The 12,725-nt window shown below is 50.1% G+C and overlaps 1 long non-coding RNA gene across 1 annotated transcript; it reads right to left on the reverse strand.

Moving 5' to 3' along the window:
* Window positions 1–3,580: 3,580 nt before the first annotated feature.
* On the reverse strand, window positions 3,581–10,742 carry LOC143838960 (uncharacterized). The gene is made up of 4 exons (XR_013231497.1): window positions 10,562–10,742; window positions 7,854–7,949; window positions 5,078–5,157; window positions 3,581–3,741 (listed from the first exon to the last, which is right to left on the reverse strand). It is a non-coding gene; the product is annotated as an uncharacterized LOC143838960 (long non-coding RNA).
* Window positions 10,743–12,725: the final 1,983 nt, after the last annotated feature.

Here is a 12,725-nt window from a genome sequence, read left to right on the forward strand (position 1 = left end):
ATGATCTTGCAGAATAGGTTTGGGAAGAATAGCTGTGGACACATCCACTTGAGGCCCTTCCCCTTTCAACCCCCTCCAGGCCCTGCAATGGCCAGTTTGGGACGGGGGGGCAGGAAGACATTAATGTATATGGTCATATCATATAGGAACTTAAAAACTATATATAAAAAATTAATTCTATCCATCCTGGGAACCCTTCCAGGGTTGTCAAGAAACCCCATGGGTTTTGCAAAATCCCGGATGAGAAAACCTCGGTTTTAAAGGTTAGATTCAAATGGGTCGCTGTGTTGGTCTGAGGTAGCACAACAAAAATAGAGTCCAATAGCACCTTTAGACCAACAAAGATTTATTCAACGCGTGAGCTTTCGTGCACCCCTTGAATAAATCTTTGTTGGTCTTAAAGGTGCCATTGGACTCTATTTCTATTTTAAAGGTTAACACAAAAACCTCAAACCTCTTCTGGTCTCCATTCTGGAATCAACGCAGCTGGGAGCACACCAGGGTCATATGTGCCCTCCACGATTTCCCTTGATGATCTGTGACATCCCATTTTGGACCAGCTGGAGCTTCCAACTCTATGATTCTGTGGTTCTGTGATTCCAGAGCTGTATCAAGGGAAGGCCAGCCTAATGTCTGAATTATTATTTAACTGCATCTGACAAACTGGGTGTGGAGGGGTTATCCAGAGAGCTGGGCGCAAGAGGGGCCTAAGACACAGACTCAGCTTAAAGATCTGCAGTCACTTGTGGGATTTGGGTCAGACCCTAATTGTTACAGATTTTGTATAGAGGCCAGCTGCCTTCTATGGCCATTCCTTTGAGGCTGGAGTGCCACCTAGTGGCAGTTCTTGGAATGCATTTGAGGAAGTGTCCATGCACACGAAAGTTCATATATACCTTGAATAAAACTGTTGGTCTTAAAGGTTCTGCTGCTTCAAAGCAATAGGGCTAACCACTTGAATTAGCTCTCCTCCTGCTAGACTTGAGAAATTCAGATTTGACACTCAGCATAATTTTCTCAATTGTTGTTGTTAGGTGCAAAGTTGTGTCTGACCCATTGCGACCCCATGGAAATGATCCTCCAGGCCTTCCTGTCCTCTACCATTCCCATTTAAGTTCACACCGACTGCTTCAGTGACTCCATCCAGCTACCTTATTCTCTGTCGTCCCCTTCTTCTTTTGCCCTCAATTGCTCCCAGCATTAGGCTCTTCTCCAGGGAGTCCTTCCTTCTCATGAGGTGGCCAAGGTATTTCAATTTCATCTTCAGGATCTGTCCTTCTAAGAAGCAGCCAGGACTGATTTCCTCTAGGACTGACTGGTTTGTTTGCCTTGCAGTCCAAGGGACTCACAAGAGTCTTCTCCAGCACCAGAGTTCAAAAGCCTCAATTCTTTGATGCTCGGCCTTCCTTACGGTCCAACTGTCACAGCCATGCATTGCAACAGTAAGCCCTGTGAAAACTGAGCTATGGTTGGACATGAAGCTAAGTCAGATAATTTGTGACCAGATTAGAGACCTTGGAAGGCCAGTGCCAAGATCTTTTGCAGATGAAGAAAAATGGATATGCACATAGAGCTCTCATTTTTTCTTCATCTGCCTACTCTTGGCAGATGCCTTAAGAGAAATCAATAAATATTCAATTGTGCTGTCCATTGTGTATATTTAAAGATATATCACATTCTATCCCAAGGGCTCTCCTATAGTGACTGCACTCATAAGCTGGAACACATGGATATGCATATAGAGATCTCATTTTTTAAAGAGGGAGATCTCATATTTAAAAGTGATATCATAGAGAAACAGGGTGGTGTCATGGTTAAGAGCAGCAGCCAATAATCTGGAGAACCGGGTTTGATTCCTCATTCCTCTTTCACATGCTGTCAGCTGGATGACCTTGGACCAGACACAGTTCTCTCAGAGCTCTCTCTGCCCCACCTACCTCAAAGGGTTATCTTCTGCGGGGAGAGAAAGGGCAGACAATTGTAAACTCCTTTGGGTAGTAAAAAAGAAGATACAAACGAACTGCTCTTCATCATAAATGGAACAAGCCTGTCCCAGTATGTTACCTGTAAGAATTAGCCAATTATAGTATCTACTCAAATGCAAACCCAGTCCCCCCACCCGGCAACTAGATATGCCCTTAAATAAAAGAGGGAGTTGTCTCACACTTGCATATAAGTTTGTTATGCCCAAGAATAATTTTGCATCTCTAAAATGTCATTTTCATTCAGGGTCATTTTCCCCATGGGGTGACCTTGGGCCAGTTGCATTCTCTCAGTCAAACCTACCTAGTAGGGTTAGAATAAGAGAAGGGACCTCCTGGGTCATCTAGTCCAACGCCCTGCATTATGCAGGACACCCACAACCCTATCACTCATCCACTGTAACCTGCCACCCCCTTGAGCCTTCAGATGGTTATCTAGCGTCTGTTTAAAAATTTTCAAAGATGGAGAACCCACCAACTCCCGAGGAAGCCTGTTCCACTGAGAAACCGCTCTAACTGTCAAGAACTCCTTCCGGATGTTTAGATGGAATTTCTTTTGCATTAATTTCATCCCACTGGTTCTGGTCTGTCCCTGCAGGGCAAGAGAGAACAACTCTGCTCCATCCTCTAGATGGCAGCCTTTTAAATACTTGAAGATGGTTATCAAATCCCCTCTCAGTCGGCTCCTCTCCAGGCTAAACAGACCAAACTCCCCCAACCTTTCCTCACACATCTTGGTCTCCAATCCCCTCACCATCTTTGTTGCCCTCCTCTGGACACGTTCCCGTTTGTCTACATCCCTGGCAGGATACACTTGTCGGGGATGGAACTCTGCATACAAGAGGAATTGGGAGAGTTAATAAGGAAAATCTCTGCTTGGGCATACTGGGCAGTTGGCGCCACCCTCTCATGGGTTAGATCAGCCTTTCTCAACATTTTTACCATTGAGAATTCCCCGAAACATTCTTCAGGCTTCAAGAAACCCCAGAAGGGGTGTAAAAATGCAGAACATGGTTGGGAAGCAGAGCTGCGTACACATCCACCCGGGCCCCTCCCCTTCCCATCATTGTCCATTTTGGGAGGGGAGTGGGTCAACATTGAACCATTTTAAAAAATATATAAAAAATGAATTAAGCCCCACCCATTGGGAAACCCTTCCAGGGCCCTCAAGAAACCCCAGTGTTTCATTAAACCCTGATTGAGAAAGCCTGGCTTAGATTTGGAGCCTCTTTGGCCATTGCCTATCTTTTGCTTTATCTTATCTCGCCCTCTCTTCTTCACTCTCTTACCTGGGCTTGGAGCTGAAGCAAATTAACCTGTTCCCAATAAATTAAATGTACCGACATGGATGTGTCATGAAAGATGCACTCATATTTTTGGAAGTAAAATTTCTTTCACTGGTGACCATTGAGTCAGATGGATCATCTTTGTATTTACTTTGGCAGACAGCATTTCATTCTTAACCGGGAAACCTGGAGGAGCGTGTGACACTTCTGTGCTTATAAGTGAAATGACTCCCTCCCCCTTAACCTAATTCTAAAAAATGGAGGAGAGGAGAACGATGTGAGCTGATTTGGTCAGGACGGAAGGTTGAGGGATACAAATGAAACAAATTTTTTTAAAAAATTAGTTTTGTGATTACAGCGCCCCCGTGTGGTGATTCGGGAAACTGCATGTCCTCTAGCAGCCTTTTCCTTCCTTTCTTAATAGCAAGAGGCAGGAGTACCTTCCCTCCCAGCTTCAGTTAACACTTTCAGACCTGAAAGAACAGAAAAGAACATTCAGGCCCCATGAATATGAATCGAGAATTTCCCAATGACGGGGAACTTTACCATCGCCAAGAGCGGGCCTCAGATTGTACCCAAGAGTCCAGAGGAGGATGAACTTGGAGACATCACTTTAGAATGGTCCCTGAGAGCCAAAGGACCTTCTGCAGCACTCGTTCCCCAATCCCACAGGGGTCCCCCAACATGGTGCTTAGCTCACTGACACTGTTGCTGGAGACTTTTTAGAACATGGTTTGGGCCTGTGAGGCAAGGGTAGTCAAACAGTGGCCCTCCAGGTGCTCATGGACTACAATTCCCATGAGCCCCAGCCAGCGCTGGAAGGGGCTCATGGGAATTGTAGTCCATGGACATCTGGAGGGCCACAGTTTGACCACCCCTGAGGATTCTGCCCCACAGGGCCTTTGGAGATCGGATTGGCTGTGCAGAGTTATTAAAAGTTGCTTCTTCACGGCAACTTTGTGTGTGTTTGCCAGAAAATATCTTTTTAAAATATGTTCATATTTTTAAAAACTGTCCCATTAAACATATAGCTGATGAAGAGACCTTTGGCTTTCAGAAGCTGATGTCCAGACAATCTTGCCAGTCTCCAAGACACTCCAGCTGTCAGAAGTGCCAGGCTTCTGCCAAAAATTGTAGCTACAGTAGATGTTAGGAATTGATGCCTCTGCTAAGTGCCCCTACGACCTGTTCCATTTCCTTTTGCTTTCATGCCTTCCCACCATCCATCTCTCCGGGGATGTGGATGGCAGCCTTGAAGTGCACCACTCTCAGGACTTTTGAAGAGTTCCTGTGTTTCTCCGCTTCTCACAGGAGGGGGGCTAACTGTGGGCTTATATGCTGAACCTGTCCTGTTGTTCCTTAGTTCTGACAAGGTATTGCTTTGGTTTTGTTTGCTTTCAATAAACTCAGTCTTCTGTGCCAAGGATTCGTGTATCCTGCAGAATCCTGATGCCAGGTCCCCGTCAGCAGGCGGACATGGCTGCCCTCCAAAATCATCCCGTGAAAGAGCTACTTAGAGCAATGCATAAAATCACTCCCTGACATTTTGAGATTGGGTCCACCTCCTTTGGCAGCCATTTTGCCACTGGCTCCACCTCCCACGGGAGCCAATTTGTGGCTATTCTGTGACTTGAAAGGGTTGGAGACCTCTGCCCAAATACTTTCCTCACACCCTCTTCCTGCCTAATCTAGACTGGGGATTGGAGGAGGGGGTTTCTCTTGTTCCTCCTGCCCCAGTTTTGTGCCAGTGCTCCAAAAGTTACCTTAACATCTCCTGGAGACAGAATCAAAGCCAATGGCCTCACTCACCGTATGCCTCCTCTGCCCCAAATAAGGATGCGGTGGTATTCTTCCCCTCGGTCCCCCCGCACGTAAGCAACAGCAGCCGCCTGAGGGAGAGAAAAGAAACTATGTTGAACACCCATTCTAGATTGGCCGGTATTTCTGTGAGAGGCTGTGGCTCAGGGGCAGAGCCTCCACTTGGCACACAGAAAGCACTGGGTTCAATCCCTGCCCTCTCGAGGGGCAAAGGGGGGCAGGCAGGAAGTGCTGGGAAAGAACTCTGCCTGAGACTCTGGTGCTGCTGTCAGTCAGCGTGGACAATACTGACCTTGATGGACCACAGGTCTGATTCAGTTGAAGGCAGCTTCACCCTGTTTACTGTTTCAACACTAGCTCCTAGGACAGGGGTGGACAAACTGTGGCCCTCCAGATGTCCATAGACTACAGTTCCCATGAGCCCCTGCCAGCAACTGTAGTCCATGGACTTCTGGAGGGCCACAGTTTGACCACCCCTGTCCTAGGAGCTGCCTTCTGACCCCTCTCCCCTTTCTCTTTTGTCCTCTTTTGCTCGCCACATGGCCTTCCACCGAGAAATGTGTGTGTCTGTAGGTCTCTCCTGTAGAGTTATGCCCTCATACTCCCACACACAAGATGCTGGACAAGCCGGCAATTTGTAATAGGAAAAGGACTCTTTAGTTTAGCCTTTCTCAACCTTTTTCACCATCGAGAAACCCCTGAAACATTCTTCAGGCTTCAGGAAACCCCAAAAGTGGCGCGATCCTGCAGACTGTGGTTGGAGAAGCACAGCTGTGGACATGCCCACCCAGGGCCCCTCCCCTTCCCACTCCCTCCAGGATCATCAGTGGCCATTGGGGAGGGAGGAATCAACATGACCATATAGGTCGCATAACCCGACAGATGCTTAACACGTTTAAAAAATATATCAAAAATTAATTAACCCCTACCCATTTGGGAAACCCCTCTGGAGCCATCAAGAAACTCCAGGGTTTCATAAAGCCCTGGTTGAGAAAGCCTGCATTAGATTCTCTCTTCTCTTGACCGTAGCCTGAATGTGAACTGGACCAATTTGAATAAATGTAAATCAGCTTTCTTTTTTTGCAATATCTTTCTTGAGAGATTTCTTTATCGCACCCAGGATCACACCTTTGTGGAGGGACCTGCAGAGACATGTGTCTCCATGAAAGACGATGCCAAGAGAAGGAGAGGGTTGCAATTCTGTGACTGGGCAAACTCTGCCACATTAACCAAATATCTCCAAACCAGGTTACCCCGACCCACAGACAGCCTGCAGACCCACCCTCTGCCTCAACCAAGCATCTCAGGGTCAGATCCAGCCTGCTTTTCCTCCTCGATCCCTTCCAAGTAAGTTTTTGCCAGTGTCGGTGCAGTTCGGCCACCTCAGCAATCACGAAAGCCCGAAGCAGTGTGTAGGATGCCAGAGCCACTTTGCACTTCAGTGATTGCCGAGGCGGCCGAACCACGCCGAATTGCATAACCCGACTTCCAAGTCCCCTGCTCTCTGGAGTCACGGTCCCTTGTGGCTTCTGTTTATGTTCCACAATCCCCACTGTGGGCTTTTCAGGCAGAGCTGCTTTCAGGGGTTATGAGTGGCCCCAGGGACCCTCAGCTTTCTTCCACAATGCCCCACCCCCCACACAGCCTTCTCCTGCTTGCAAGCTCTCACGCTCGGTTCCCTGCACCCCCTGAACACCTTTTCCCCAATACTGACAGATGCTGACAGATGCATCTGGCCATGGGGTTGCCAGCTCCAAGTTGGGCAATACCTGAGTGTTGGGTTTGGGGAGGAGACGGACCTCAGTGGGGCAGAATGACCTCCCAAAGTGGCCATTTTCTCCAGGGGAACTGATCTCTGTCACCTTGAGATCAGGGGGTGAGTAGGCAATACCCAGCTAACGCGTGGAGGTTACAACACACAAAAACTGGGGTACATAGTAAATGGAAAATACCAGAGGGAAAGGGGAGCAGCGTAATGGTGACTCGGAAACTATAGTCAATAACGCTTCCAAAAGTGAAAAAGAGCCATTTATAAAGTATCATCAAAACAATCATAACCACCAAACAACACTGTAAATCTGTGTACAATGATAAAACAATTCAACAAGTGTGATGCAAATAATAACTCAGGCAACAGTTCAACTGGTTAGTTCCAACTGAAGTTCAAACGAGGATCTGGTAGTCCCCCGTTTTGCAAGGTGGCTTCTACAGTGGCCCCGACAGAAGAAATGACGTTATCTAGTTTCACGAGGGAATAAGTAAGAAATTCTTAGAACAAATCCCCCAAAAGTGTACTAAATTCCCTACATCAACGGTGATTTTCAAGGCTGCACGTAGCTGACTCTGCGATCCAGGGAAGGATCAACTTGTCGAATTGTTGTATCACACTGAAGTGTTGTATTACTGTACACAAATTTACAGAATTGTTTGGTAATCAGGATTCTCTTTATGATACTTTATAAATGCGTCCCACAGGGAGGTTGGCAACCTGCGTGAGGAGGGCTGCAGTGGCCACTCAAGAGCAAACCTGCAAGAGCAAACTGGGAGCATGGGTACAGATGGATGGCGTGGGAGGGGTGGGGGTGAAGGTCAGCAGCCGTCAGGACCCGCCTGCAATCCTGGGGCCACTCAGCTAACCCCACCTCAGGAGATCTTGATAATGGCCCTGGGTTTGGGGTCTCCCTTGAGGGAGCAGCAAAGCTGGTGGGATCCACGCCCTCTAGCTCCCTTCCTGAGAGGTAAAGGCTGGGCCCGATGTCTTACTCACAAAAAATGCAGTGAATGAGGACTCCAATCAGCACTGCCATGCACAGGGCCCCAATCGCGATCCCAGCAATAATGCCCCTTTCCATCTTCCGTGAGCCTGCGGTGGGAGAGAGCTTTGAGTGAGCAACTGGACCAGCCAGCAAAATCCGACCCCAGCACCCCTCACAAACCGACACTGTTCCCCAGGGTGTATCAAGTGAGTATGGAGATTAGCATGTCTGATCAAGAGGCACAAGACCCAGGTTCAAATCTCTGTTCTGGCATGGGAGCTTGTTGGGGACAACCTTGGGCTGGTCTTACTTGCTCCACCTAACCTACCTCACAGGGTTGGTGTGAGGATAAAACAGAGGAGAGTGATGTAAGCTGCCTTGAGTTCCCAGTGGGAGAAAAGTGTGGACAAATGTTGATAAAATATTGATTAAAGCTCACTTTGTTGGAGATACCTTGGCTCACGACCTGGGAATATTTCTTGGTCTCAGACTCAGATTTTGTTCTGACAAAGGAATGAGGTGAGGAAGCTCATGTAGCTTTTCTCCCGCTTGCTGCCTGCCTTGCTTAATAAATCAACAGAAGTATTCTTAGGGACGTGAGGGAATCCATCTTTGTTTTGTTGACTCAGGCCCAACTGCCAGCAAATGGCTTCCCTCTGGAACAGGGGCGTTCCCACAGCTGCCAGTGGAGGGGAGAGGAAAACTATGTTTTGCAGCCTTTGACCTTAGTTTTGGGGGTTACTGTGGCAATCCAAAATGGCACCTGAGATCCCTACAGCCATCACTAGAAAGATATTGGGGGCGGGCAAGAAGAGACTGTGGAGAGGAGGAAGAGGAGAGTCAGATATTTGAATTTATTTAAAATATATTATTTAGCTGCCTTTCTCCCTTGTGGAACTCAAGGCAGCTTACAACAATACGGTTTCACTTGGAACTGATACCACAGTGTCAGTATTCTCTCACTGCTCTTTCCTGGCGGTAATTTTTTTTAAAATCATGCCTCTTCTCCCCTGCACTTTGGCTTCCTGTAGCTCCGTTTTCTGCGGCAGCCATTTTGTGGCTGGCTGCATCACCTGCAGCAGCCATTTTGTTGTGGTGCCCACCGCCCTGGGTCTGAATTCCAAACGTGTGCACAGGCTCAAAAGGGTTCTAGACACCTGGCTTAAAGAATTAAATCTCCAAAAACATAAGAAACAGTCAACAAAGCCTACCCAAGGCTGTTACATATGCAGCCCCTATCTCAGAAGAAGCACCCCTTATGGCCTTGTACACAGTATAGTTTCTGGCATCCTCTGACTTCAGTCTCCTGATATGCAGAGGGAGCAGTTCAGCAGCCCTCCAGTCTCCCGCCCAGTATGGGCTGGGCCATTCCATTGCTCAGGCCTCAGCAGGTACATGAAGATCCACTTCCCTTTGTCCATTCCACCTCCATTGATACCAGTTGCAGAAAAGAAAGTCAGGTGACCCTCCAGGAGTTAGGGGAAGGTTTTGTCCTTCGAATGGACGCAACAGTTCCCACGTGGCAGGAATTTCCAACAGGAATTTACTGTACCAATCATGGAGGGAAGGTTGCAGCAGATCATCAAGACATTGTGCGCAAAGCAGCTTACAGAAGCCTCACAGCTGACGTCCAATTTGCTACTCCTTGGACACCCTTCCTCAAGGGCAGTAAGAGACTGAACTACCCTAAACAATTGTGCCAGACATGAGCTAGCGGACATGATGGGTGCTGCATAGAACTTGCATTAAGCAACCAGTCATAGGTTGAGGTAGGGCCAGAAAGGACATCGGGGAGGGATCTCGTTGATGGCAGCCAGCAGCCAGATAAGTGAATTGCTGACCAAATCATCTAATGCAGGGGTAGTCAAACTGCGGCCCTCTAGATGTCCATGGACTACAATTCCCAGGAGCCCCTGCCAGCGAATGCTGGCAGGGGCTCATGGGAATTGTAGTCCATGGACATCTGGAGGGCCGCAGTTTGACTACCCCTGTTCTAATGAGTCACCAAGAGACACTGGGTCCTGCAGAGCAGGGTTAGTCAACCTGTGGTCCTCCAGATGTCCATGGACTACAATTCCCATGAGCCCCTGCCAGCATTCGCTGGCAGGGGCTCATGGGAATTGTAGTCCATGGACATCTGGAGGGCCGCAGTTTGACTACCCCCGAGTCACCCTCCAAAGAACTGATCTCTGTAATTCTGGCGGATCCCCTGGGCCCACCTGGAGGCTGGCATCCCTAGTTACAATGCTAAAGACTCCTCCCTCCAGGGGAAATTGATCTTTTTCGCCTGGAGATGAGCTGTAATTCCGGAGTGGGGGGGGATCTCCTGGTCCTACCTGGAGGCTGCCCCCCCTATTCGTGGCTATTGCTCTGGCCCATTCAGACCAAGGGGCGCGGGACCCCCAGAGGGTCGGAATCCGGCCGGCAGGGCGAGGGGGCGGCTTGGCCAACTGCCGCCAGCCCGGTAACCGACGGCCATGGCGCAGGGCCGGCGGGGAAAGACGCGAGGAGGGCGGGTTTGGTCCGCCCCAAACCCCTTGAGCCGCCGCGAGGGCTTCCTTGGGGCAGGGAAGGCGGGATACAAACGCGGGCGGGCTCTCTCCGACGCCCTGGACGGGGCGGGCCAGAATGGGAAGGAGGAGGAAGAAAGCCCGAAGGGGTCCGCCTGGCCTTTTCGGCTCCCCCCCTCCCTCCCCCAGAGGGCCCCGATCCCCGTCACCTGCGAGCAGCCCTGCCCGCTAAGATCTGCCCCCCCGACGGCTGCAAGGCGAGGGCGACGGCTGCTTCCCCATCTTGGGACGGCGCTCAAGCGGAGCGTCCCTCTCCGGCGCCGGCCATCGCCCTCCCGCCGCGCCCGCGGAGCCCACGGGCATGGAACGGGTTGGCTTCCGGGGGGCGCGTTTCCCTAGAGCCACCCCCACCCCCACCCCCACCCCGGGGACTGCCTCGGCTCGGGGCTTGCAGGGAACCGAATGCAACCGGAGGCTGAGCCGTGGGGGAGGGGGGTGGGGAGTCTGCTGCACCCTTACTCCAGAGTAGGAGCCCTTGACCCAGGATGGTCACCTTTTTTTCCAATGCTGAGCCCACTTCGGTTTTGAATTTCCTTCCGTTCTTCCACCATGAGACCCAAACGCCACCCGCTCGCTAATGGCCTAGGGTTGCCAATCTTCAGGTGGGGATCTGGAGGTCTTCCGGAATGATAGCTGCTCTGTAGGGTGGAGTGGTCATTGGGCTGAGATCTGTGGGAGCCCAGTTCGAATGCCTACCTGCCCACGGAGGCTCACAGAGTCACCTTGGGGCATTTGTACTTTCTCCCCGACCCACCTCACAGGGTTCTTGTGAGGGGGAAATGCAGGAGAGGAAGGATGTCCGCTGCTTTACAGGCAGGACAGAAGGGAACGGAAGAATTGATAGCCATACATACAGCTGGTTGGGAAGCAGTTTAACTGGGGGATGCCAAGACTTTCCCACCACAGCCTGTCCCAACAGGGAAGTAGGGCCACCCCGCCACTGGCAGATGACAGGGGGATACGGTTGATTCTCCCAAGCTGGAAAACTACTGGAGATTTTGAGATCTAGCTTGGGGAGGACAGGGACTTCCATCTCTTTCTCTGCTCCTCTTCCATCTCTCAGGGGATTTCCACACCTGTTAAATGTAGTGTCATGCCAGTCGAATGTAGGCATTATATTCCCGCCTCTCCACATCCAGCGTCTGGCCACCCGACAGCTCACTACAGCTTCCTTTTTAAAGCACTTCTTTGGGAATCGCATAAAGTAAATTCACCACCCTAAAAAGTGCTAGCTTATGGAGAGCAACCAGTAGAAGGAAGGTATGGAGGCTCAAACGTGCTAGAGTCATCTGTAACGTCCCATTCTCGTACCTGCCTCCCTCTCCCGGGATAGAAATTCCTTTTCGAATATGGCGACATGCATGGAGCGACAAATAAATGGACATGAACGTAGGCGATGCCAGAAATAAAAGACCTTGAACGGAGACAGATGTGGCGGGGGGGGGGAGATAAGGCATCAGGGGAAGGGGCTGAGTGGTGAATAAAGACAAATAAATGTTTGTGGTACAAAGTGTGGCTCTTGAAAGCACTATCCATCTATGATTCCATGCATAGAGATTGCAATGAATAAGTTTGAAAGTTAAAAAATTTAGCGGGCATCATGGGACCTTTAAACTGCTTCATAAAATGGAGGCAGGGGATTGGTTGCCTGGATTGATTGACAGTCAGAAGCATGACGCTGGTCTCCCCTCATCTGCTGGTCCCCCTCAGACACCCCCTCCATGATCTGAAGCAGCCTGACCTCTCTGAGGGTTGTCCTATCATTCTGTTGAAGCCATTGTTAGATTATTGTTGACTAGTAATCAAGACCGCTGTAAAATAAATACAGCGGGCGCTAGGCAAGGGAGCCCCCGGCAGTCACACGCAGCGCGACTGCCGGGGGCTCCCTTGCCGGCAGCTCCCTTGCCGGCAGCCTGACGCGTCGGAGGTGCTTTGCGCCTCCCGATGCATCAGGCCGCCGACAAGGAAGCAACTGTGAGCCGCGCTCTGCGCGGCTCGCAGTTGCATCCTTGTAAGCAGGGTGGGAATCGGCTGGGCTAATCGGCAGGCGTGAAGCGCCTGCCGATTGGCCCGGCCGATGGTCTGTCGGGAGGAAGGGGCCAATCGGCACCCTTCCTCATCCCGGACAGAGCCCGCCCTAACTTCTCCCCCTAAGCCCTTACGGCTTTATTCAATCCGCGGCGCCTGTGGTGATGCGGGCTGTGTAAAGATATGTTATTTATGGCTATGTCATGTGATTAGACTGTTCTACAATGTTTTCTGTGAACCGCTCTTAGCCGCATGGGAGGGCGGTATAAGAATCAAATAAATAAA

This window comes from Paroedura picta, chromosome 5 (genome assembly GCF_049243985.1).
Source record: "Paroedura picta isolate Pp20150507F chromosome 5, Ppicta_v3.0, whole genome shotgun sequence".
Taxonomy (NCBI): Eukaryota; Metazoa; Chordata; class Lepidosauria; order Squamata; family Gekkonidae; genus Paroedura; species Paroedura picta.